This window comes from Cupressus sempervirens, chromosome 5 (assembly GCF_028749045.1).
Source record: "Cupressus sempervirens isolate cs-2001-9-10 chromosome 5, ASM2874904v1, whole genome shotgun sequence".
Taxonomy (NCBI): domain Eukaryota; kingdom Viridiplantae; phylum Streptophyta; class Pinopsida; order Cupressales; family Cupressaceae; genus Cupressus; species Cupressus sempervirens.
The window spans coordinates 1,019,480,656-1,019,505,662 of record NC_143122.1 but is presented as its reverse complement, the minus strand read 5'-3'; positions in this window follow the sequence as shown (position 1 = coordinate 1,019,505,662).

The following is a 25,007-nucleotide window of genomic DNA, read 5'->3' as shown; positions in this document are numbered from 1 at the left end:
TGATGAGCATGTAGAAGTCCAAGTTGATGAATCTTTGAAATTAGAAGATTATAGATCTTTTGTATACTTCTATAAAGGAATGTCTATTGAAGATGATGTTACCAATCAAGTTAGAAATCAACAAAAAAATTTAGTATTAGCCAAGTCACAACCAATGAATGTTGATCTGCATTCAAAAGTTGAGTTGCAGAATGAAGATAATGTACATTCTAATTCTAAAAATAGTACACATGGGAGAGATGCTGAAATACTAGACAGTGATGTGCAAAGTGACTCTAAAGCTAAAGAACCAAACATGGAAAGAAGGATAGAACCAAGACTAGCCAATTATGTGACAAGACATCACCCTACAAAATAAATCATTGGTGAAAAGGATGTCAAACCAATGACAAGGAATATGCTAAGCAAGATAAATCATGTCTGCTAAGCAAGATAGAGCCCAAAAAAGTGAAAGATGCACTACAAGATGATAATTGGCATAAAGCTATAGAAAAGGAGATAGACTAGATTGAGAAGAAAAAATCAAAATATATCAAGGATATACTCAAGACATTTGGATTAGAAGATTCAAAACCAGTTAGTACACCAACGGTAATAGGACATAAGTTATCTAAGAATGATAAGTCAGCTAAAGTGAATCAGACAATGTATAGATCAATGAAATGTCCCTTTTCTGATTTTATATGATATTTCAAGCCTCTAATAAGATCTTTAAGATCAAACAACCAATATTTCAAAGATCCACCAATTTCTCAATAAACCCCAAATCGGGTATGTCGAAAATAGTGCCAAAAACTTCACAGCTTCACATATTATTAATAAATCTGAAAGTGAACTTTTTTTAATATAAATTTCAGCAGAATAATAGAATAAAAAATGAAATTTCCAGATCTATATAACATTTACACAACAGCTCCCAAACAGAGGATAAAAATAATGCTCATCGGGCTCCCGAAAACAACACAGAATAGCCCGAAAACACCACAAAAATACTAATAATCTATCACAGAAGTATAATCATGACTATATAAATATATTCAGCTCTATTTTAACATCTAAAATTCTGAAATATAGCAGCAGCCCAAACTGATATGAAATACTCAACTGGAAACACCAAACTCTTACAAAAAACACACCTGAAAACTCACAAATCTGCACTGTTCAACACAAAGGCAAACTCTGTATGAGCATGCACATGGAATGGCTTCAAACTCCCATCCTTAGCCTTCCTAGAAACCTACAAACTTCTATCCTTGGGTCTCCTTCTCCATAGGTTTGGCAGCCTCTGAAGAACAACAAAGCAATAAGCGAAAATCAAGTTCTGAAATACAGCCCAAAAGGCCTCCAAACCCCTTAAAAGAGGGCATAACCCTAACTCACATCCAAGAGGGGTTAATAAAACATATTTTAATAATAATTTTCATTTTTTAGTCCATTTCCTTCCAAAGATTATCCCCTTTTGCTAAAACTTCACCTTTTTGGGCCTGCCTGCCTTAGCAAAGATTATTATTTTTAATTATTTGAAAAGGGGACATGACAAGTCCTCCCCTCCCAAATATTGCTTGTCCTCAAGAAATGGCTAAACAATAAACCAATAAATCCACTTGGATCCCAAATGTAGTCATGAACTATACTACTGTCAATTAACATAGGCTCCTGCAATATCTTCTACAATATAACCAAGAGGAATCCATAATCAAATTAACAATTACAGCTCAACCAAACTCCAAAATAACCACTGCCACAGTCAGAAACCCACGAGACACAAACTCTTAGAACATTAGAACCCAAGTAAAGTGGACAAATCAAACTACCAACACAGTAAATACCATCAATGCATCCCACTAGCCTATACAGAATGTATAATCCAACTCTACAATAATGGTGAATGCTCCTGAATGAAACTATACCCAGTATGGAGAATCCACACACTGTACAACTCTTGCAATCAACACAACTCTGTAGATCACCAGCCACTATCTCATAACCATAACTCCCATGCACCCCATGAATAAGTGATACAACCCACTGTGACTGATCACCAGCTAAGTCAGGAGATGTCATAGCCAAAGGAGTAGAATCAATAACAACACCCGTTGAAGCATCACTCCAAAACTCCTGCTCTAAGTCATGTATTATCAAGCTGTCAACTGCAGAACCTATCACCATGTCATGCCCATCACAACTCTCATCTCGAGGCATCAAACTATCCCATAACTAATGATAAGCACTAGGAACCAAAGTACATCTCTGTATCATCATCTCATCAACATGGCCATCAAAGGTGAATTGATGAGCATACCTCACAATGTAATGTCGATAGAATGTGCCAATCTTAGTTAGTGACTCAAACTGCAATCAAGATGTAACTAACTAGAATCGATCACTAACCAAGTTGGAACTGACTACTACCTCTGAAGACATCGCCAAGGGAGTAGTATTACTAGCAGGAACCATGCCAACTGTCAGCTCACCAACATCACACATGGTCTTTGATACAACATCTCTAGTCTTCATGCCATTAATACTAGAGGTCACCACCATGTCAGGCATACCACAACAATCTACTGTAGCACCCAACTCAACTGAACCTGACTTTAGTGGGGATGAACTTGATATGCCAATGTTAGTATCAAGGATGGATGCATCCCCATCTCCACTATCTTTGACAATCTCGACCATGGACATCCTCAGATCACTAGACACCACAACTTTTGATTGTATAGAATCTGGTAAAGACTATAGTTGCTCTAACTCCATGGTTACCTTAGCCAAATGAAATTGTGACTCCTTGAAAGCCAACTGTGTACTCTCAAGAATCTCAGAAGTCACCTCGAGTTGCTGAGTAAGCTCACTCACCTCATCTTCTTTGGCCAATAATGCATCATATGCTATACTCCCCCACTCCGTAAAATAACCTCTGTTGGCTACCAACTGCATATAATTCTATCTCAAAATCTGAATAGCCTCCCATAAAGAGTGGACCTCTATCAAGGAAAGATAATTGCCTTCCTACTCATCACTAGTAGGAGAACCCCATCCATAAACTACTAACAACTGATGAGTAGCATCAAAATGCTGGCAAGTGATAGAAATGTCTCGGTCACTAACTCTTAACTAATTAGACACATGATGGCACTGGCTTGATTGTCTCCTACAAACCTCCTCTAATACACTATCTAAAGGAGTATCCTCAAAGTTACTAGTCTCTAGAGTATTACCATCCATATCTTATGAATCAACCCTAAAGCTCATATCAACATACAGAGTATCAAAAATTGTAGCACTACTGTCCAACTCCTCTGTAACCAAGGAAACTAAGTCTTCAAAACTACCCACTGCATCCTCCTAGATATCATCAATGCCAATATGATCCTGGGACTCATCTCTACACACTACCAAATATGAAAGATTATCAACATATTCCAGCAAGTATGGTCGACTGGATATATGAACAAAGCCTAACACCGGTGTATAAAAACTAATACCAACATTGAACAAGCTGCTAGCACAAGAAAATACAACACTATGCAATCTGCTAATCAAATTCATGATAGCACCCAAACAATCACTACTACCAAAAAGTGTTAAAGATCTCCAGTCAACTGAATCCAAAATGCCAATATAACAATCTTGAGTCCATATCTGTAAACTAGAATCAGCTAGTAACTCAATAAAAATCTTCACTTGAGTAATATGACCAATACCAACTAACTCCACATACCTGTCATGATGAGATAATGAAGTCACAATACTATTTTTGTTCACTTTCAGATGGCTGGACAAATCATGTGAAGTACTACTAGCCTCAACCTCATGTGATGAAGCATCTAACTATGCCTGGTACTCTTTCTCAGCAAAGTCATGAATGCTCAATGTCTGCTCATCTCTACTAGGTATCTCACCATCATGCACAACAACATCCTCGTAATCATCATCTGAATCCACTATGCTGTAGTCACTACCTGTTGTAACTATACCATCTTGAATACCTGTGATATCACCCTTTAACGACCTGTATACAATTGTCTCAATTTGAGTATCAAGTTGACCATTACTATTAATCTATGTGATATCCTTTCTCACTACCTCATGTGGCGGAGTAGAATCTGAGACCTCTACCTGGCTATAAGCTAGTTTCTCAAACTCCTCATGCAAGTTCTTAGTAATTGTGTCATCTGCCCTATGAGAAAATTTACCAAATAGAAATCCAGTCAACTTATCCACCTTAGCTGGGTCGGACAACATGTCATTCATTATACAGTGGTGCTCAACTAACTGTTTAGACATGTCATTGCTTATTTTCCTAAGTTTATCTTGAATGTCTAAATAACCATCCTTTCTACTATTCTGACTCTGGATATCAATTGTCCAAGATCGTGTCCTCTGAGACTCTGTACTATACCTATCCATTCTGGATAAAGTAGAGTGTAACCCCAATGGGTTATAACTTCTTCAAACACCAAGAACTAACATGCAATTGATTAGAAGTAGCATGCAACCATAGATTTTTGCATGCATCTAATTAGAAGCAACATGAAACCACCAAATTCATCAAGAACTAACATGCAAATGATTAGAAGTAGCATGCAACCATAAATTTTGACATGCAAGATTTGGGTATTTGTCAAAACTGACATGCAAACTTCTACAAACCCTTAGGCTGGCAAGATCATAGCTCTGATACCACTAAAATGTCTCTTTTCTGATTTTATATGATATTTCAAGCCTCTAATTAGATATTTAAGATCAAACAACCAATATTTCAAAGATCCACCAATTTCTCAATAAATCCCAAATTGGGTATGCCGAAAATAGTGCCAAAAACTTCACAGCTTCACATATTATTAATAAATCTAAAAGTGGACCTTTTTTTTTTATAGAAATTTCAGCAGCATAACAGCCTAAAAAATGACATTTCCAGATTTGTATAACATTTACACAACAACTCCCAAACAGAGGATAAAAATAATGCTCATCGGGCTCCTGAAAACAACATAGAATAGCCCGGAAACACCACAAAAACACTAATAATCTATCACAGAAGTATAATCATGACCAAATAAATATATTCAGCTCTATTTTAACATCTAAAAGTCTAAAATACAGCAGCAGCCCAAATTGATATGAAATACTCAACTGGAAACACCAAACTCTTACAAAAAAGCACACCCGAAAACTCACAAATCTACACTGTTCAGCACAAAGGCAAACTCTGTATGAGCATGCACATGGAATGGCTTCAAACTCCCATCCTTAGCCTTCCTAGAAACCTACAAACTCCTATCCTTGGGTATCCTTCTCCACAGGTTTGGCAGCCTCTGAAGAACAACAAAGCAATAAGCGAAAATCAAGTTCTGGAATACAGCCCAAAATGCCTCCAAACCCCTTAAAAGAGGGCATAACCCTAACTCACATCCAAGAGGGGTTAATAAAATATATTTTAATAATAATTTTCATTTTTTAGTCCATTCTCTTCCAAAGATTATCCCCTTTTGCTAAAAATTCACCTTTTTGGGCCTGCCTGCCTTAGCAAAGATTATTATTTTTAATTATTTGAAAAGGGGACATGACAATCAATGATTAGAAAGTTGCAGTATGTTATGAACATTAGACCAGACATTGCATTAGTAGTTGGAATAGTGGCAAGATTTTCTACAAATCCAAGAGAAAATCATCTGATGGCAATAAAAGGAATACTGAGGTATCTAAAAGGAACTAATGACTTTGGTTTATACTACAAGAGAAGTGAAAAGTTTGAATTGAGAGCCTACATTGATGTAGATTGGGGAGGTAATATTGATGACAGAAAAAGCACCAGTGGAGGAGCCCTTTTTTTAGGGAAAAGGTTGATCACTTAGACCAGCAAAAAGAAGAGTTGTACCTCATAGTCCATAGCAGAAGCTGAATATGTTGCTGCTACTATAAACTACACTAATATTGTATGGATCAAACATTTGTTGCAAGGTATGAAGGAAGAAGTAATTGAACCTATGATACTCTATTGTGATAACATAAATGCCATCAACATATCAAAGAATCCTATGATGCATGCCAAAACAAAGCATATTGCAATTAAGTATGACTATGTAAGAGAATTGGTGGAAGATAAATAAGTAAGGATGGAATATGTCAGTTCAAAGGAATCGATTGGTGAAATCTTTATAAAAGCATTACCTAAAGATTCTTTTGACTGTCTTAGAGGTAAGTTAGGAGTGATACCCCTAGCCAAGGCTACTTAAGTAATAGCAAAGATTTCCCTGCATCAAATGAGTTGATTGTTCAAATATTACATTGATGCAGAGGATACTTACTTTAGAATTTTTCCTATAGTAATTAAAGTGTTGAAGTTCCAAATTAGTCACAAGCAAGGTGATAGAGGGAGAAATTGGAATACCTACAAATGCTACACTAGCATGTTAAGATGCTGAAATAATAAGTCTTTGGCATTGTTGTCAAAGAGGGAGAAATATGTAGAAACTGATCAACAACATTCAATTGGATAGAGGGAAAAGTAGCTAGAAACTAATTAGATCTACAGGATCTAATGGACAATGTTAGAAGTAGTTGATACCAGAAAATGACCAAACCAATGCATGTAGAGGGAGAGGTAATGTGAGAAGGAGTTAGGAGTAATGCATGATCAAAGTAAACAATGGTAAGCCATAGAAAAGAGGGAGAAAAAGGATGTTCATGACAACATAGCAGAAAGGAAAGAAAAAGGATGTAGCAGCTAAGAGGGAGAAGTAGAAGTAAAATAATTAGGATAGCAGATCAGAAAGGGAGATGTGAAAATTGATGGTAATACATATTTCTTTTTGGCATTTGACTTATTGTTCTAACCTAGTTAGCATTTTGATAACTTGGTTGAATATTTTGGTCTGAAGGTTGATCAATTTGGTTTTCCATCAATGTCAACAAGGGAGATTGTTGGAAATCTGATTGAAAAGATCACTACCAAAGAGGGAGATGGTTGATAAAAAATGTTTTCAATCATTTTTTTTCCATTGATGTCAAACCTACTATTTTATAGAATGACAATTTCTTATAAGATCCAAGTACTATCACTTAGTTGATTGATGAAGAAGATTTAATCAACAAGATGTAACAAAAGCACCTAAGGGAAAGGTTGAGTTATGGTTTTGTAATGAACTGCAAGGATCAATTAAGACAACAATAAAATGATGTATTAATAATATACTTGAAGATACAGAGGTTGGCTAGACTTAGAAACATTGGAAAAATAAGTTGAAACAAGGTTGACTACAAAGCTTAATTAAGTTCATTAGTGAATGCCAAGCAAGCTAGTTGGAGCTAAGAAAATTTTTCAATTAGAGCCAAACAAATGAAAAATCTAGTGTGTGTTGAGTGGTACAGAAGGAGCTGAGCATGTCTAGGTATCAAGAAAAGTAACAAGTGCCAAGTGTCAAAAAATCTTAGTGGATGCCGAGTGAAACCACAATAGGTGTTAAGCATCAGTAAAACATAGTTGGTGTCGAGTAACATAGTATGTGTTGAGCTACTACATTATTGGAAAAGTCAAAGATTCACCAAATCTGAGCCAACAAGTTTGTTACCTTGAATTTTTTGAACTAGTTGGAGGATAAGGATGATGAGCTAGAAGCACAGAATTTCATGTAAACCATTTTTGAGTGAATTCAAGAGGATTCTTCAAGATGTTTCTAGAAGGTGAAAGATATGGGTTAGATTCAATGAATCCTACCTAATCCATTTGAATTGAAATTAAAGGAGGGAAGAATCAAGTGAGAAAAGAAATTCTAGACTTCTATTTAAGGAGTCAGACCAAGAAGCAAGAGTTGCTAGTGTGCCAAAATTGTGAAGTGATTGAAGGGTGTCAAGGAGAAGACGTCAGAAGAAGAAGGAAGAATAGAGCATTGAGACTCTTCTTTGATAAGTGATCATATAGGAGATTGCACTGGTAATGTTATGAGCTAAAGAGTGATCTAAAATATGCAAGATAAATTGTAAGTTGTAATCAGGTCAAAACCCCTTATTGTTACTCTCTAGAAATTGTATCAATTAGGGTAAAAATCCTATGGATTTAGGTTAGTTTAACAGCCATTTGTAAATCCTTTAATAGGGTGGCATTCCAAGTGAATGTTCTAAAGTCCTCTAACCAAGCCCACTTCTAACAGGGTGATTAAATCCTTTAACTAGGTCACATTTAACAGTGTGTTGTAGCCTTTAATAAGGTAGGCCTTTTATAGAACATCACTTCAGAAGAGTGATAATTGAGTAGCATGTTATTGGTGGTTTTTTCCAAATTGGGTTTCCACATAAATCATTGTGTTATGTGTTGATTCTTCATGTGTTATTCTTGCATGTTGATTTATAGTAACTTGCTAAGTAGAAAAGTTTAAGCTTGGAAGAATGAATAGTTTAATAGGCTCACTTTACTTGATAAAAAAGTTTGAATTGGACACTTGAACCTTGAATAACTGATTTACCCCCCCCTCTCAGTTATTCTAAATAATTTCCAACATTTCCAACATCTTTTTATACTTGGTCACCTCACATAGCAATATTAATTGGACTTCTTATTCTATCTTAAGATTTCTAATCTCTTTAATTAGGGCTCCATTTTCTTCCATCAGATCTGTAGCTGATACATCAAATTCACTTGTATTTCCATCTATAAACAATTTAGTAGTGTAAATATCTTGGTAATGTGTGTCATTTTCTCTAATAGATATCTCTTTCCTTCTTTTGAATGAGCAGTTTAAAACATCTCTTCCTTCATTTAGCTAACGTAAGGTAAGCTAGATTTCAATATTTTGATTCTCTATAGTCCTTCCCAACTTGTAGACTTCCATCTTCAAGATTTTTCCTCAATGATACAAAGCTTTCCTTTCCATAGAACCAATGCTCATATATAAATAGTTGGAAATAAAATAGGGAAAGTAAACTCTGAGGGGCGAGGGAGGGAATCAATCATTCAAACTTTAACCATAAAATCATTCACCACATATCCATCTCACAATTTACATTTTAAATGAAATAGCTAGCTAAACATATTCATTCATAGCATGAAAGAAAATAATATTCAACACATATATGACACTAGATATTTGGTTACCTAGAAAACCCTCCAATGAGAAGGTAAAACTAGGGTGGGGATGACACCCACAAATCTCCACTATTGTAGTAATAAAGTGTATCCAATAAAGGCTTAAATGTTTGATCATAAACTATGATCTACCCTATGAAAGGTCTACCCTATTAAAGGCTTAACAGATTATTAGATCTTACCCTGTTAAAGGATTTCAACACCTTGTTAGAAGTGTGCTTGATTAAAGGACTTAAAACTCACAATGTAGTAAGCATCCTATTAAAGTATTTACAATAGCCTATTAGGACTACTCTATTAAGAGATTTAATTGATTCACTTGCTAGAATGTATCAGCAATGATCCTATGGTTAGCACTCTATTGCTAGATAACAAATCACCTCTTTCCTTATGTGTACTTGATCCTTACTTATCAAATGTATCACTTCTATCCTCTAACTCCTTTCCTTTGTTCTCTTCTAAATAATTCTATAATGTATCTCAATTCACAACATTTTAGCCACCATGAATACTCTATTTACACATGCCAACTTCTCTCTCTGCTCCTTCCACATACACACTTTTTAGGGTTTTTCCTCCTTTAGAAGACCTAGGTGACATAGGGTTAGGTATGAATCAATGATTGTGATTCACCCATTCTTCCACTTAAAAAATCCCTTCAACTAATTCATTGCATGTACTGCATAGAGATCCTCAATAAAGATTCATCCTTACCATCTAGAATTGCAAAATATCCCTTTTAGAAATTAAGTTTCTATCGAAACAAAAATTATCAATTTTGATAGAAACTAAAGTTTCTAGTTTTGATTAAAACTAGAAACCTTAACCATGTGGGTTAAGGTGGCTGGCTCTAATTTTGATTGAACCTAGAGCTAGTAGTTTCGATCAAAACTACTAACTCTAGTTTCAATCAAAATTAGAGGGGTGACTCTAGTTTCAAAACTAGAGTTAGCCCAAAGGGTTTTTATTTTTAAAATAGAAATTTTCATATAAATAATATTGTTTTTTCCAATTCTAACAATTAAATCCACTCAAATAATTCACACTTCAATAAGGAAAAAGGAATTATTTTGCAACTTTTATTTTTGAGTTTTGGAAAAATAATTTGTGACATGGGCAATAAAGGTAAAAGGGTGAGTAAATATTCATGAAGAAGAACTGACGACCAAGAAGAAGAAAATCATTGCAAAACTTTAGCAGGATATTATAGGAGGTAAGGTATGTAAATGTACAATATATTTTTTCCAATTCATATTTAGTTCATATAGTGTGCAAGTGTATTATAGACTTTTTTATCTATATAGTTAGGATTAGGGTTTATCCAATTAGGAATATGGTAAATATAAACTTAGGGTTACTATTAACTTAATATTAAGGGTTTGTTGAATTATGAATATTTAGCATTAGGTTTTATTAAATTATGAATATTTAGTCCTATTAGGGTTTATTAGATTATGGTTTTTAAATTATGAATATTTACAATTAGGGTTTATTAGATTAAATGGTTTTTAAATTATGAATATATATTTAGAATTTGGGTACATTTTAATTATGGTGTTTTAAATTATGAATTTATTTAGGATGTAGTGAAACATGACAACCTATTGAGATTGGAGAAGGCTCATCCCAAGTTCAAACATGTATGTATGCACACATCTCTTGTAAACTTATAATCTCTAGAAATTATAGATTTCTACTTAGGTGTAGAGGCAAACTTTATATCTTTGATTTTTAATTTTAGTGAAAAATCCCCAAGTACAAACTTACTTGATTTTATTTGTTATATCGTGCACATGTAGTAGTAGATGATGAAAATGTTGGACATGAGAAAATTGAAAATGAAGAAATGGATATAAAAGAAGGACCATCTAAAGGTTAGATAAAATTGTATTTAATAGTTCATTTGTTATGTTATATATACACATATGTGGACCACTAAAGAAAAGTTGTATTTTAAGTCTTTATTTTAATTTTTCTTGTAGCCCGAGATCAAACAACAAATGAGAATGTTAATCTAGCTCAAATTTTGAAGAGAAAAATTAATCATAGAAACATAGATCATTTAATTGAAATGGATGTGGAAAAATTGATGAATATTCTAGTCAACCTACACATACTATGAAGAGGAAATTGAATAAAAAGTCTAAAAAAGTAATTGCACAATTTGAGAAACTTGATACAGTGGAGAAAACTCAACTATTATCAATTTCACTTCTTAAAGATGAATTAAAAGAGTCATTGAAACTATTGGGTATAGATATAAGTGTTAAAAATAGGAAGACTTCTAAACTACAAAAAGATATTGTTGAAAGTGTTAAGGAAGGGTTACACTCCATTGGGAAAAAATATAGATCTACAGATAAATCCATTACACAAAGAGTGATACTAACATCTATTTTAAATTAAAAATTATAGAAAAAAAAAGACAAATCTCTTCACTATCATCTCATATCGGGTATAGTCAAAAGACGATATTATATTATCTGAAAAGGAGAAATAATTTGGATGATAGTACATTAGAAGGAAACTTGGCAATAATGTGTAGAGTTCATTGATCTAATAGGATCATGGAAACAATTAAGAACTTAGTCATTCAATTTTGTATTGATAATACTTGTCCTTCACCAAATAGAAGAGATTTCATCAAGTAGAGGATTGGGCCTAAGGAGTATCTTCAACACACAAAACATTGGTTGGATTTCACACAACATGAATTGTATCTCTCATTTTGTAATTTAAATCCTAATGTGAAGATTGGACAAATAATGTTTGAAAAATTAAAACCCTATTTTTTGAAGATAAATAGATCTTTTGAAACATGTTGTTGTTGATATCACATTGAATTTGATTTTTACTATGAAGGATTCAGAAAGATGATAGAAGAAAGTGGTGGTTTTCAAAAAAAATTTCATAAACAATCGAGCCAATTCATAACATCAATCTTGTGTGACAAACCATATGATCATGCAATATGTGAAATAGATTGCATAAGAGGAACTTGTGAAACATGTGGTAACTTGGTGAAATTTCCTTTGAGAGATGAAGATACTGAAATGATGAGGAGAGTAAAATGTAAGAGATACAAGTACATAAAGTCAAAAACAAAAGTTGGAAAAGAATCAACAAGGTTAGAATATGTAGAGGATGACATACCTACTAGAGAATTTATGTCAATTTTTTGTAAATTGATCAAACCATATATACATCATGCTTTTTTTTGCTAAGTTGCAAGCATAACAGTTTCAAACACTAAGAGAAACTTTCCCACTTGGGACAATTTTATTTGTTGTTGACTTTGTAGAGAATTACTCATTTATTTCTCAAAAACAACCTCAAGCAGAATACTACTATATAGAGTAGGTTACTATTATGGTTCAAGTGTATTATTGACATGCACAAATTGATTTGGATGGTATAGAAAGTATAGATCAGGCATGAGTCATAAAAAAAGAGTATCACTTTTACATTAGTGATGACAAAGAACATGACACAAATTTTGTGGAACATTATTTTAAGACATTTTTTGATTATTTGAGAAAAAGGGCATAAAAATAGAAAAAAAAAATTCATGGTCAAATGGATGTGCAGTACAATTTAAATTAGATGGATGTGTAGCACAATTTAAATTAGCTAGATCATTTATGCATTATGTAGATATCATCGATACCTTAATATACCACACATTTGGAGTTTTTTCGAGAGTGGACATGGAAAGGGTGAGCATGATGGTGTAGGAGCTTGTATCAATTTTTTTCTAAGAAAGTATCAAATGGACTATAGAAGATATCATATTAATAATGCTCATGATCTTGTTGAGTGGTGTAAAACACATTTTACGGTGCAAAAAAATACAGATAACATGTCATCACAAGTAGAGAGAGTCATACCATTTAGAGTGTTTTGGGAGATATCAAGTATAAATTAATTTTTAAATATTATTTAATTGAATCAATTTTATAAATTTAATACATTGTGTCATAACTAATTTATGGTACATACACACATTTTTAAAACTCATTTTTTATATGTATGTATGGACCTTACATTCAAGTGTCGATACAAGATCAATGCGTGCATGCAAGAGGGTACATAAGATGTGATCGTTGCATTCAATTATGAGTACAACTAGTAATGTGTGGTCATTGTACACAAGAAAATACTCATGTTTTGTCTTGATTGCATTGATGAAAACTATGATGGTTGCATTAACGAAGAACATGGATATATGGGTGAACGGACTTTAGTGCCACTAGATGTTATCAATATGAATTAGTTTGAGGATGAAAACTATGATGATATTCCATTGATTTCCACTGATTATGACCATATTTCAAAATTGATTAGAGTTGATAAGTATTTCATAATTTTTGTTTATACATACATACATACATACATACATACATACATACATACATGACACATGGAATTTATATACATATACTGTGTAGGCAATGTTTTTGTAGTCATGACAGAATCTAAAAACGTAGAATTTGTTAGCTATTATATATTGCGTTGCACCACACAAAGAGAGAAGCTAACAAAGACTGAAATAAGTGATGGAATTATTTTTCTCATAGGTTAGTATATATAGTTGAGTCATGTATGTGTATGTACATCTATATTTTTTATAAATTCAAATTTATTGACTTATTTGATTGACATGTATGTAGGTTCTATTGTTGTACAGGGAACATATTTGAAGCAAAATAAAGTAGTTAAGAATGGGATTCATTTCACTGATTATCAACCTAAGAATAAGGTATATTAGTATAGTAACCATGTTATTGCCACTGGTCTAACTCTTCATCCAGTCAAAGGACTTGGAATATGTAAGTGGAGGCTCGATATTGGTGATCAAAGGAAAATAATAAATGTTATCTAGCAACGAGATGACCCACTTGATACGAGCTAGAAGCAACTTGTTGAACTATTTGAAATCTGAAATTTGCTTGAACTATTTGAAATCTGAATTTTGGCTCAACAATTTGAAATTTGGTTGAAATTAGGACTTGTGTCTTAAGGAGATGAAATTAGGACTTGTAATTAATTATATATTAAAAATTTACTCTTTCATTTAACTCATGTTTTGTTTAAATTGTGATTTGTAACTAATTATCTTGTTCAATTAGGTACTTGTATGCAAATAATTAGGACATGTGCCTTGAAAGAAAAAAAAAATTGAGCAATTGTCTTAAGGGGATCAAATTAGGACTTGTAACTAATTATATATTACTTTTACTCATTCATTCAACTTGTGTTCAGTTTAAATTGTGATTTGTAACTAATTATAGTTTAATTAGGTAATTGTATGCAACTAATTAGGACATGTGCCTCAAGGGAAATAAATTTTAACAATTGTCTTAAGGGGATCAAACTAGGACTTGTGCCTTAAGGGGATGAAATTAGGAGTTGTAACTAATTATATATTACTTTTACTCTTTTATTTAACTTGTGTTTAGTTTAAATTTTTATTCATAACTAATTATAGTTCAAATAGGTACTTGTATGCAATTAATTATCTAAAGTTAATTACCTAACCGTAACCCTAACATAATCATAATCTAACATAATCCAACATAATCTATCATAATCTAACATAATTTCCAAGATAACACAACATTATCCTTGACATAATATAACATGTCAAAGAACATAATCCAACATAATCTAACATGTAAAAGAACATAGTCTAACGTAATCCAACATAATGTAACATATAAGAACATAACTATATATGTACAGGTCAATCATCAAACATGTAAAATCTGGATGAAAGTCTAGATCAAATAATATCTCTAGATGAAAGTATAGAGAAAATAATCTATAATATATAAAAAATGATGGATTTTCTAGTGCAGGACTATCATCATGACATCTCCTCACAGTGCGGTCTGATGACTAACTGTCACCTAGATGCTCACTAAGATGTGTTGACCCCTATATATATTAAAGAGAAATTGAAATCAATGTACATAATTTCATATTTAATTAAATCTCTTTTAATTTTACTTGAATTGCATGAAATTTAAATATTACATTTAAAACTCCCATGTGTCCATTACTGACATCATCAAATGAGTCTCAACAACATACATGATTGGGCATCAAAGATAGAGTAAAAATAGGAATGTCCCCCTATAATACATACATACATGTGTGAGACAAATCATATTAAAACATGTACATGTGCATAAATTATTAGTTGAACAAATGCTTGAAATTGAAATTTTAACATGAATGTAAAAAAACTATAGATTTACCTATGTAGATGCTAGCATTTGATAATACTCAGACTACCTAGCATCGACCGTGTCCACCAATTTATCTAGATTTTGGTGGGTCTCATCTAGCTCCATCATTGCATCTATGCTAGCATGAATGGTGGTTTATAGATATCCTAATAATGATGATCTAAGTGGACTGACTAGATGAGATGGCATAGAAGTAGAATCATCACGTGTAAACAAGTTCATCCATCTTGTGGTAAAAAAGATGAAGTCAACATCATCAAGGCTTGCATCTAAACTCTGACCATGCCCTACACTAGTTGAAGGGTCTGTACTACTATGTATATGCCCCTCTACAATAAAATAGGTGGATCATGATGTGTACTACCACCATTAGCACTACTTGATCAAGGAGAGGAATGTGGCTAAGGATGTGATCCAATACCACCATGGACACAATGTTGAACATTTGATATGGGTATGCCAAGATGCTCTAATATAAATCTATACAAATATAATAGATCCTGAACAAGACTACTCATAGTATCTCATGCCAACACTCCAGTGAGAGCCTCTAAGATAGTAAGTGAAGGGATGCCTGTTGCATTGTACAAGCCTCCTAAAGATGAAGCACTAGGTGATGATTTGGAACACTGACAAGACATCAAATGCTGGACAACCTCATTAGTGGAAATAGATCTGACAACTATGGCAATGTCTCCAACTCCCTAAATCACCCCTTGCAACTGTGTGTTACATGTGGCTTCATCAGTTGATGGAACTAATATAGGGGAAATAGTAGGTGCCCTTACTTTGACAATTGACCTTTGTGTCAATGGTGGACAACCTAGCTTCCTATCAATTATTCTACCATGCCCCTATCCTAAATACAATGGTAAATTAGTGTAGTTCATTTCCCTACATAAGTGAACCTTGGCATAAAGTTATTGTGCAAAATAGAGTGGAATATGGTCATTATTTGGATAATGACCATGAGCAACAAGGAAGCATGGGTATATAAGTGAAGCCATATGTGGATCTATACACTTAAGGGGAGAATACCCCTTCACATACTTTAGTGGAAGATAATAAGGGAAACATTCCCTCTTTAGTGTCTCTTTGGACACTAAACCATGCACCTGCTATAGTGAGAGCCCTGAAGAGATCTCTCATCTCTTACTATCAAGGACAATCTGTATAGTCTATGAAAAATATGGAGCAACACCATGAATCTCATCTCTAATATATGTGAGACTCTGTAAGATGCTTTGGAATATAGTACTATACACACTAGAACATGTTCCACTAGCCAAAGATTCATGAAGTCTTTGAATCTCTTGGTTAGTGTGATCATAGAACTTGTCGGGTGGGATAGGTTGTTGATCTACAAGAATAGCACGCTACTGGGGGGATAGACTACTCCTCGGGGAGGATAGGAGGCTACTATTGCTCAAGGGGGATAGAAGGTTGATGCTCAAGGGGATGGGAGGCTACTGCTTGAGGGTAATAGGAAGCTGCTGGTCAGGGGGATATGAGGTTGTTGATCCACCATGTCAAGGTCAATGTATCTACTATGTCTGCATCTATATAATGTGTAAACCTGAAATTAAAATTAAAATATGATATTTTTAATAAACTTGAAATTTATCCAAGTACAATGAATTTTAAGAAACTAATATATAATATGTGTAAACATGAAGTTCGAACATAACATATATACATGTACAGTACTACACATGTGTGAACATAAATTAAATAATATGCACATGTTTAAAGTTAAAATGTTACTTGGTTAGGTTAAATTAATTTGATTAGGGTTGACATTCAAGTGAGGTTAATGTTTTATCATGATTATGAAACTTATATAATATGTATGGTTATAAGGTTAATTTTAGGGTTACTTTGTAAATTTCTATTAAGTTAGGGTTAGGAAAATATTTAGGGCTGTAGGGTTAAAGTCCAATTGTGTATTCAAAGTAGTGTTCTATGTCAAGAGTAAGCTATTATGATAGGTTAGAGTTAGGAATAAAGTGAACTATAAAATTTTTAGAACTATATCGAGTTAGTGTTACTTGAACTTAGAGTTAATTTTAGGGTTACACTTAAAGTTAAAATGTTACTTGGTTAGGTTAAATTAATTTGATTAGGAACCTTTCAATATTCTTGAGGTAAATATTTACTTAGCTCCTAGGGTTAAAGGAGTGTGTGTTCAAAATAGTGTTTTATGTTGATGTAGAACCATGATTGAAATGTTACCTAGAAAGTTAATAAATAATGTTTAGGGATCTTTAGGACTAAATGTTCAGGGTTAGTGTACAAATCTCTAGATTAAAGTTTTTAGTTAGGAAATTCATAAATTAGCCTATTTTTTAGGGTTAAGAAGTGAGGATCATGCTATAAAAATTAAAAGTTAGAAAATTAATACTCATGCTTAGGTTTAGTGATAGCTTTTGGGTTAAAATGATATAACTTTATGTTTAAAGGTTTATTTTTCTAGTGTAACTTATATTTTATGGAACTTACATGGTTATTCTATCAACCTGTCTTCATTCGAGGGTAAATATATAACATGAGTTTGAATTAGAGTTAAGATTAGGATTAAACTTACATGAGGGTTAGCATTGTGTTACATGACATTTCTAGGGTTAGGATTGCATGATTATATTTATTATAAATTAGATTAGGTTAAATCTAGTTAAGGTTTAATTAGACTTTCAAGATTAGGGTGAGGAGGTCAAGGTGAAGTTTATAAATTAGGTCTCTCTCTCTCTCTCTCTCTCTCTCTCTCTCTCTCTCTCTCACACACACACACACACACACACACACACACACACACACACACACACACACATGTGATAGGTAAACATTGTCCAACTAATGTTAAAGGTTTTATTCATTGAAATTAAATTATTGGACATAACTTGGTGAAGATTTAAACACACGCACACACACATACATGTATGTGAACTTAAATTTTAATATATTACATTGTTTGAACATGTGTACATTAAAAATTTAAATACATATGTGTACATATCCACAATATGTTCATGTATGTACAACATGATGTTATATAGATAGATAGATAGATAGATACACATGCATGTATGTATATATATCATGTACATATACGCATAAATTTGTGTATATATATTATATATATATATTGAAGCAAAAAAACATATAAAATGTAACTAAAATTGTAAGAAAAACCCAAAAAACGTATAAAACCAAAACCATACCTTTTTTAGAAGGTCAAATTTTGGATGCCCAAACTTACTTCTGATCGAAACTCACTGAATACAATGGACAAATATGACAGTGACAATGGGGTCCTAAGGTGGGGGTCCCATTTTTTGGGTTTAATAGTTTTGATTGAAACTATACTAAATAGTTTTGATCGAAACTATCTAGTATAGTTTCAATCAAAACTATTAAAAGCCTAACTGTAAGTTTATTAAACCTGTGGTCGGGTTTAAGCTTCAATAAAAACTATGTTATAAGTTTTGATCGAAACTAAAAAGTGGTAATAGTTTTGATAGAAACTATGTGATTTTTTTTTTTCAATAGAATCTAATAAGTTTCTATCAAAACTTATTTCTAAAGTTTCTATTGAAAATTTGAAGTAAATTTTTTTTTGGTCACATGATTTTGGAGGATTTTCTTCCTCCAAAAAAGTTTAACCCACTATTGTGGGTTCACCCTTAAGTCGGCTAAAAAATGGTTCACATAGAAGTTTGTGCCATTACAAATAACTATGTCCAAAACTATTTACTTGACACTTGAAGTGACCAATGCTTGGCATTCACTATCTCTTCAATGTTGTAACTCAACCTCTAAATGACTTGATATCTACTAATCACTCAACATCTAGATGACTCAGCATCTACTATCTTCTTGGCACTTAAGTTACTCAGCACTTGCTAGTTACTTGACATATACTGTATATCTCTCACTCGACATATACTATTTGGTAACTTATGCTTGCCATACATTACTTGTTTGGCATGAACTAAGAAAATGACTTAAGTATATTTTCACTTATGTGTCAAAACCAATATTATATTAACATATCATGCCAAAGTTTTGACATACAATCAACTTATGCAATATAAGAATGAGAGCATGCATAAATTCATCATCAAAAAATCTCATAAATTTAAATAGACTCTCTCCATGATCAACTCTATGATCAACTCTACCAATATAAATCATATTGCTTTGGTCATTCCTATCTCTAGCAATAACTTAATCAATGGTAAAAACAAACTCATATCAAACTTCAACTAGTTTGTATACTAAAATTAGATTTTCCCCTAATCCTTCAACCAGTAAAACATTTTTCAAAGACCCACTTTTTACATTAACAATTCTTGTCCCTAGAACTTGAAGTTTCATTTTGTTTCAAATAGTAATTCCTTGTTTTGAATTATTTTCTTCATAAAAATCAATAAGAAATGATTTTTCTACAATTATGTGAAATGATGCCTCTGAATTGAAAATCTATTCTGTAATAGAATCTAAAGAAATGGATCCCCACTTAACATTACATCTAGTTTCAAGGTTAGCAATTACTTCCATACTTATTTTCTCTAGCCTTTTTTAGGAGTTGGCTACAAATATGTTTCAATAGAATCTAATAAGTTTCTATTGAAACTTATTTCTAAAGTTTCTATTGAAACTTATTTCTAAAGTTTCTATTGAAACTTTGAAGTAATTTTTTTTTGGTTTCATGATTTTGGAGGATTTGCTTCCTCCAAAAAAGTGTAACCCACTATTGTGGGTTCACCCTTAAGTCGGCTAAAAAATGGTTCACATAGAAGTTTGTACCATTACAAATAACTATGTCCAAGACTATTTACTTGACACTTGAAGTGACCGATGCTTGACATTCATTATCTCTTCAATATTGTAACTTAGCCTCTAAATGACTTGATATCTACTAATCACTCAACATCTAAATGACTTGGCATTTACTATCTTCTTGGCACTTAAGTGACTCAGCATTTGCTAGTTACTTGACATATACTGTATATCTCTCACTCAACATACACTATCTAGTAACTTATGCTCGCCATACATTACTTTTTTGGCATGAAATAAGCAAATGACTTAAGTATATTGTCACTTATGTGTCAAAACCAATATGAGATTAACATATCATGCCAAAGTTTTGACATACAATAAACTTGAGAAATATAAGAATTAGAGCATGCATAAACTCGTCATCAAAAACTCCCATAAATTTAAATAGACTCTCTACATGATCAACTCTACCAATAAAAATCATATTGCTTTGGTCTTTCCTATCTCTAGCAATAACTTAATAAATGGTAAAAAAAAACTCATATCAAACTTCAACTAGTTTTTATACTAAAATTAGATTCACCCCTAATCATTCAACTAGTAGAACATTTTTCAAAGACCCATTTTTTACATTAACAGTTCTTGTCCCTAGAAATTGAAGTTTCATTTTGTTTCAAATAGTAATTCCTTGTTCTAAATTATTTCCTTCATAAGAATCAATAAGAAATGATTTTTCTACGATTATGTGAAATAATGCCTCTAAATCAAAAATTTATTCTATAATAGAATCTAAATAAATGCATCCCCCCTATATCATTACATCTAGTTTCAAGTGTAGCAATTACTTCCATACTTATTTTCTCTAGCCTTTTTTGGGAGATGGGTACAAAGATGTAGCTATCCTTCATTCCATCCTTAAATATTTCTTGCTTGGGCTTGCCTTTCTTCCTTTCATCATCCTTCCTTTTCAAAAAAAATTTCTCCATATGATCTTCACCACCACAGTTCTTGCAAATAATGAGTTTTCTTCTAGCTTGATTTTCTACACCATCATTTCTAGAAAAATGGTGAGAACCTTCATTTTTTTGAGATTTATTATATCATTTATGGTTCTTCTTTCCTTAATTTATAAAGGCTTTACTTTTAGCTACAAATGCATGATTTTTCTTAATATATCCTTCTTTAATAAGTTGATCTTCTTCATTAAAATCAAACTTGCATAATTGATAAAACATTTTTTGTGGAGCATTAGGATTTAGTTGAATAACCCTTTTCCTTGATTCCTTGAATACCTTGTACAAATGAGTGAGCTTACTTTTAATCATTGCAATTAACTGGAAAAAAAAATAAAAAAATTGCACACTCAACACCTATTTTCTTCAATTGTGCATTTAAAAAAGTACAACTTCATTGAAATAATCAGTCATTTTTTCAAAATAAGATGGATCTAAGTTCATTAATCTTTCTTCTATAGTAAATATGCTAGAAAAATCTTCATCTTTATAATATTTTTTTTATATTCTCTCACAATTCTATTAGATCATCAACATCAATAATTCTTCTATTAAGATTGTGACTTAAAGCTTTAAAACTAATACCTCTAGCTTGCTCCAACTTGCATTTCCAAATCTCTTTTGTACCATGAGTTTTTGTTTCTCCAATATCCCTATTTGCTATCCTCCATAATGTATTTTCTCTTAAAGCATTCATAATTACGATCTTCCAATCTACAAAACCACTTCCATCAAATATTGGCAAAACTTCATTTGTATAGCCCATGTTAGCCACACAAAAACTTCAAAACAAATACTACTCCAGAAATATATAATCCCTATAAAAAAATAACTTGAGAAAGATATTTATAGCTGAACCTTGTCTTTGATACCATGTTAAAATAGCCTAGAATTAAAAAAAATACCACAGATAACAACTTCTACAATATAAGAAAATATGACAAAAAAAGAGAGAAAATAACTCATAAACAAGAATATATTTATCTAATTTGCTTACAACCATTAGATATTTAAAAAAACTTCTAACTATCCAATGCATATTTGTGAAAAGTGTATATTATGAAGGTAATACAAGGATCTAGAAGCTTATCCTCTAGAATATTCAACATCCTACAATTTTCTACTCGTAATCTAGAATGTTCCATAAAAGACTCTAGAACTCACAATTTGGAATGTTACATAGAAGACTATAAATTTTCTTCTATCTAGAACCTTCTAGACAATCTTAATTTTCCTAAAATGATAGATATTTAAAAATTAGATTTTCTATCTAATATTAAAATTCTGTAATGATTTTTTATAAAATTTAAAATGAGACTGATAAGAGTAATAATAGAAGGTCTCTCTTGTGAGTTTCTTCAATGTAATTCCTTACCTTTCTATGAAATGTAAGGGGATATCAGTTATAGTGTTGAATATTAAAGTAAAGTATAATTCTTAAAAAATCTCACAATATTCATGATAATTCATAGTATTGAGAACTTTAATTGTTTTTCAAGAAAATCATTATTGTTTATAGTGAAAGAAACATCAAAATTGGATATTAGGAAACACATTTTTGTTCAAAACATTACTTTATTTTGATGTAAACTTCCACAAAAAATAGAAACTTGAGTAAGATAAGTTTGTGGATTTTCTAACTACACTAGTACTCATGGTGGAATTGGGTGTACATTAAAATGCCAATGGCCTGAATGTGTTACACTCTTTACTTTTAATGTTATGTTTTTTTTTCCTTTCATAAATGATATGGAAATGAATTTCTACAATATCTTTTATTTAGTTTAGTTTAATTCTCAAATCAGAAACATTGATTGCGAAGTATTTTGTCATGCATATGATCTAATGGTGCATAATGAAAAGTTAATATTCATTTTAAAGTTATTATTGAACATGGACTCACCATTTCCTTTGAATGAGTTCATTTAGTCTAACTCATGGTTGGTTGTAATGTGGAAATTTGGGAGGGATAGAAATCAATACAATATTTTTTGTTTCTTTCTATCATCCAATTCATATTAGAAATGGATACAACATGTTTTGTTTCTTTCTATTAGTTAAATCTAGACTTAAAGTTCTTTGGCCAAAGCTATTTCTTTTACTACATATGTATAGATATGATGTTGTTTTATTTTCCCTACCACATTCTAAGATTGACATACTTAGACATATGTGGAAAGTAGTATGTTTCATGATCTCATTGGATCCATATGATCCTCTTATTATGAGTTTCTAGGCTTCTCATTTTATGGTCGAGGCATTATTCATGTTAGGAAGAACCCTAGGGGAGATAGAAACTATGTAGTTGGTATGGTAAAATAACATGGACCAAACTCTTATCTTAGATAGAGGATGGATGGTGTTCAATGGCTCTGAAGATCAAAACTTGTAGATAGACACCTATATGATGGAAACTTGTTTTAAAATTTCATATGATGTAATGAATTTAATTATCTTATGATGATCATTTCTATGTAATTATGTAAAATGGATAATGTATAGAATAATAACTTCAACTGTAATTATGAAATCATTTTTTTGATGGGTGGATGATGTGTAGGTCAACATTGTTCGATAATGTTATGTATTTACATTCTTTAATGGATACATATTTTGTTAGTCTTTGATTATAGTTAATGGAATGAATGGTTTTTGATGGGGACATAACCCAAGCACAGAATGGACACAATAGAAAAGGGGGAATTATATTAACTGAAAAATAAGCTAGTACATTCAGTATAGAGAAAATAAACTTCAAAACATGCCCTAAGGGCTTACAATAGCATAAATGTGGAGATAATTTCTCCTTTCAGTACCTCCTCTCAAACTCCACTCCGAACTGCCTTTTACAATGCCATAAATCTCCTTAAATAGACCCCAGAGGGTTAAGGACTAGGAGTACATTCTAGAAAGTGCTAGTAGGCATCCACCAACAAAATAGAAGGTTCCAGAAGCTACGTTAGAAGTTGGTGCAAATCTAGAAGAATCCAAAAATGGTAACCGAACTTCCGGGAGGCATAACTTTTGAACCATAGCTCTGATTGATGAACCGTTTATATTTTTGGAAAGCTGTCGAAGTGCTCTATAGCCTTATAGACCAGATTTTCTCATCCCCCATTTTTTGGCCCTTTTCAAAGTCATTTAATGCCCCTAACCTAACTTTGAAGCATTCTTAGGAGGTCTCCAAAACCCAAAGAACTGCAATAACTTTCAAACCGTGGGGCCTTTTGACCTGATTCTTTTTTTGGAATGCTCTAAATCATAATTACATTAATTTGGCCAATTCATACTTTCTAGTTTACCAAAATGATGGCCCAATTACATACTCCTATTTTTTTGAGATTTTTTAGCACACTGATAGTGGAACTGTGAGAGTTGGAACCTTTATTTGACCCAAATGGGTGTCCAGAAATGAAAACACATGAAACATAAACCAAGTCTAAGTACATTTTTTTTGGGTGACACAGGATTGCCCTTATACCTCTGGATGCTCCTACATCAGACACCCAGGGTAGATTGAAAAGTGACCCTATCACTTTATGAATGGTAGAGGAAATCCCAAATGGGAAACCTCAGCTATTGAAATCCAAGTTGAGTCCTCGATCAGTCGTCCTTTCCATTTGACCAAATACTCTTCATACTGCCTATTTCTAGTACTCCTACCCACACGATGATCTAGAATGTCTTCTATCTCCTCCTTCTTAGAAGTAGGAATCGAACATGGCTCTAACACTAGCTCCTCATCTGCACCATCATCATGATACTCTGTTAAATCTACAATGTTGAAAATGGGAGAAATGTGAATACCATCTGGCAGCTCCATCTCATATGCATTTCTTGAGTCATGTTTCTTCAAAACTTTGCAAGGGCCAA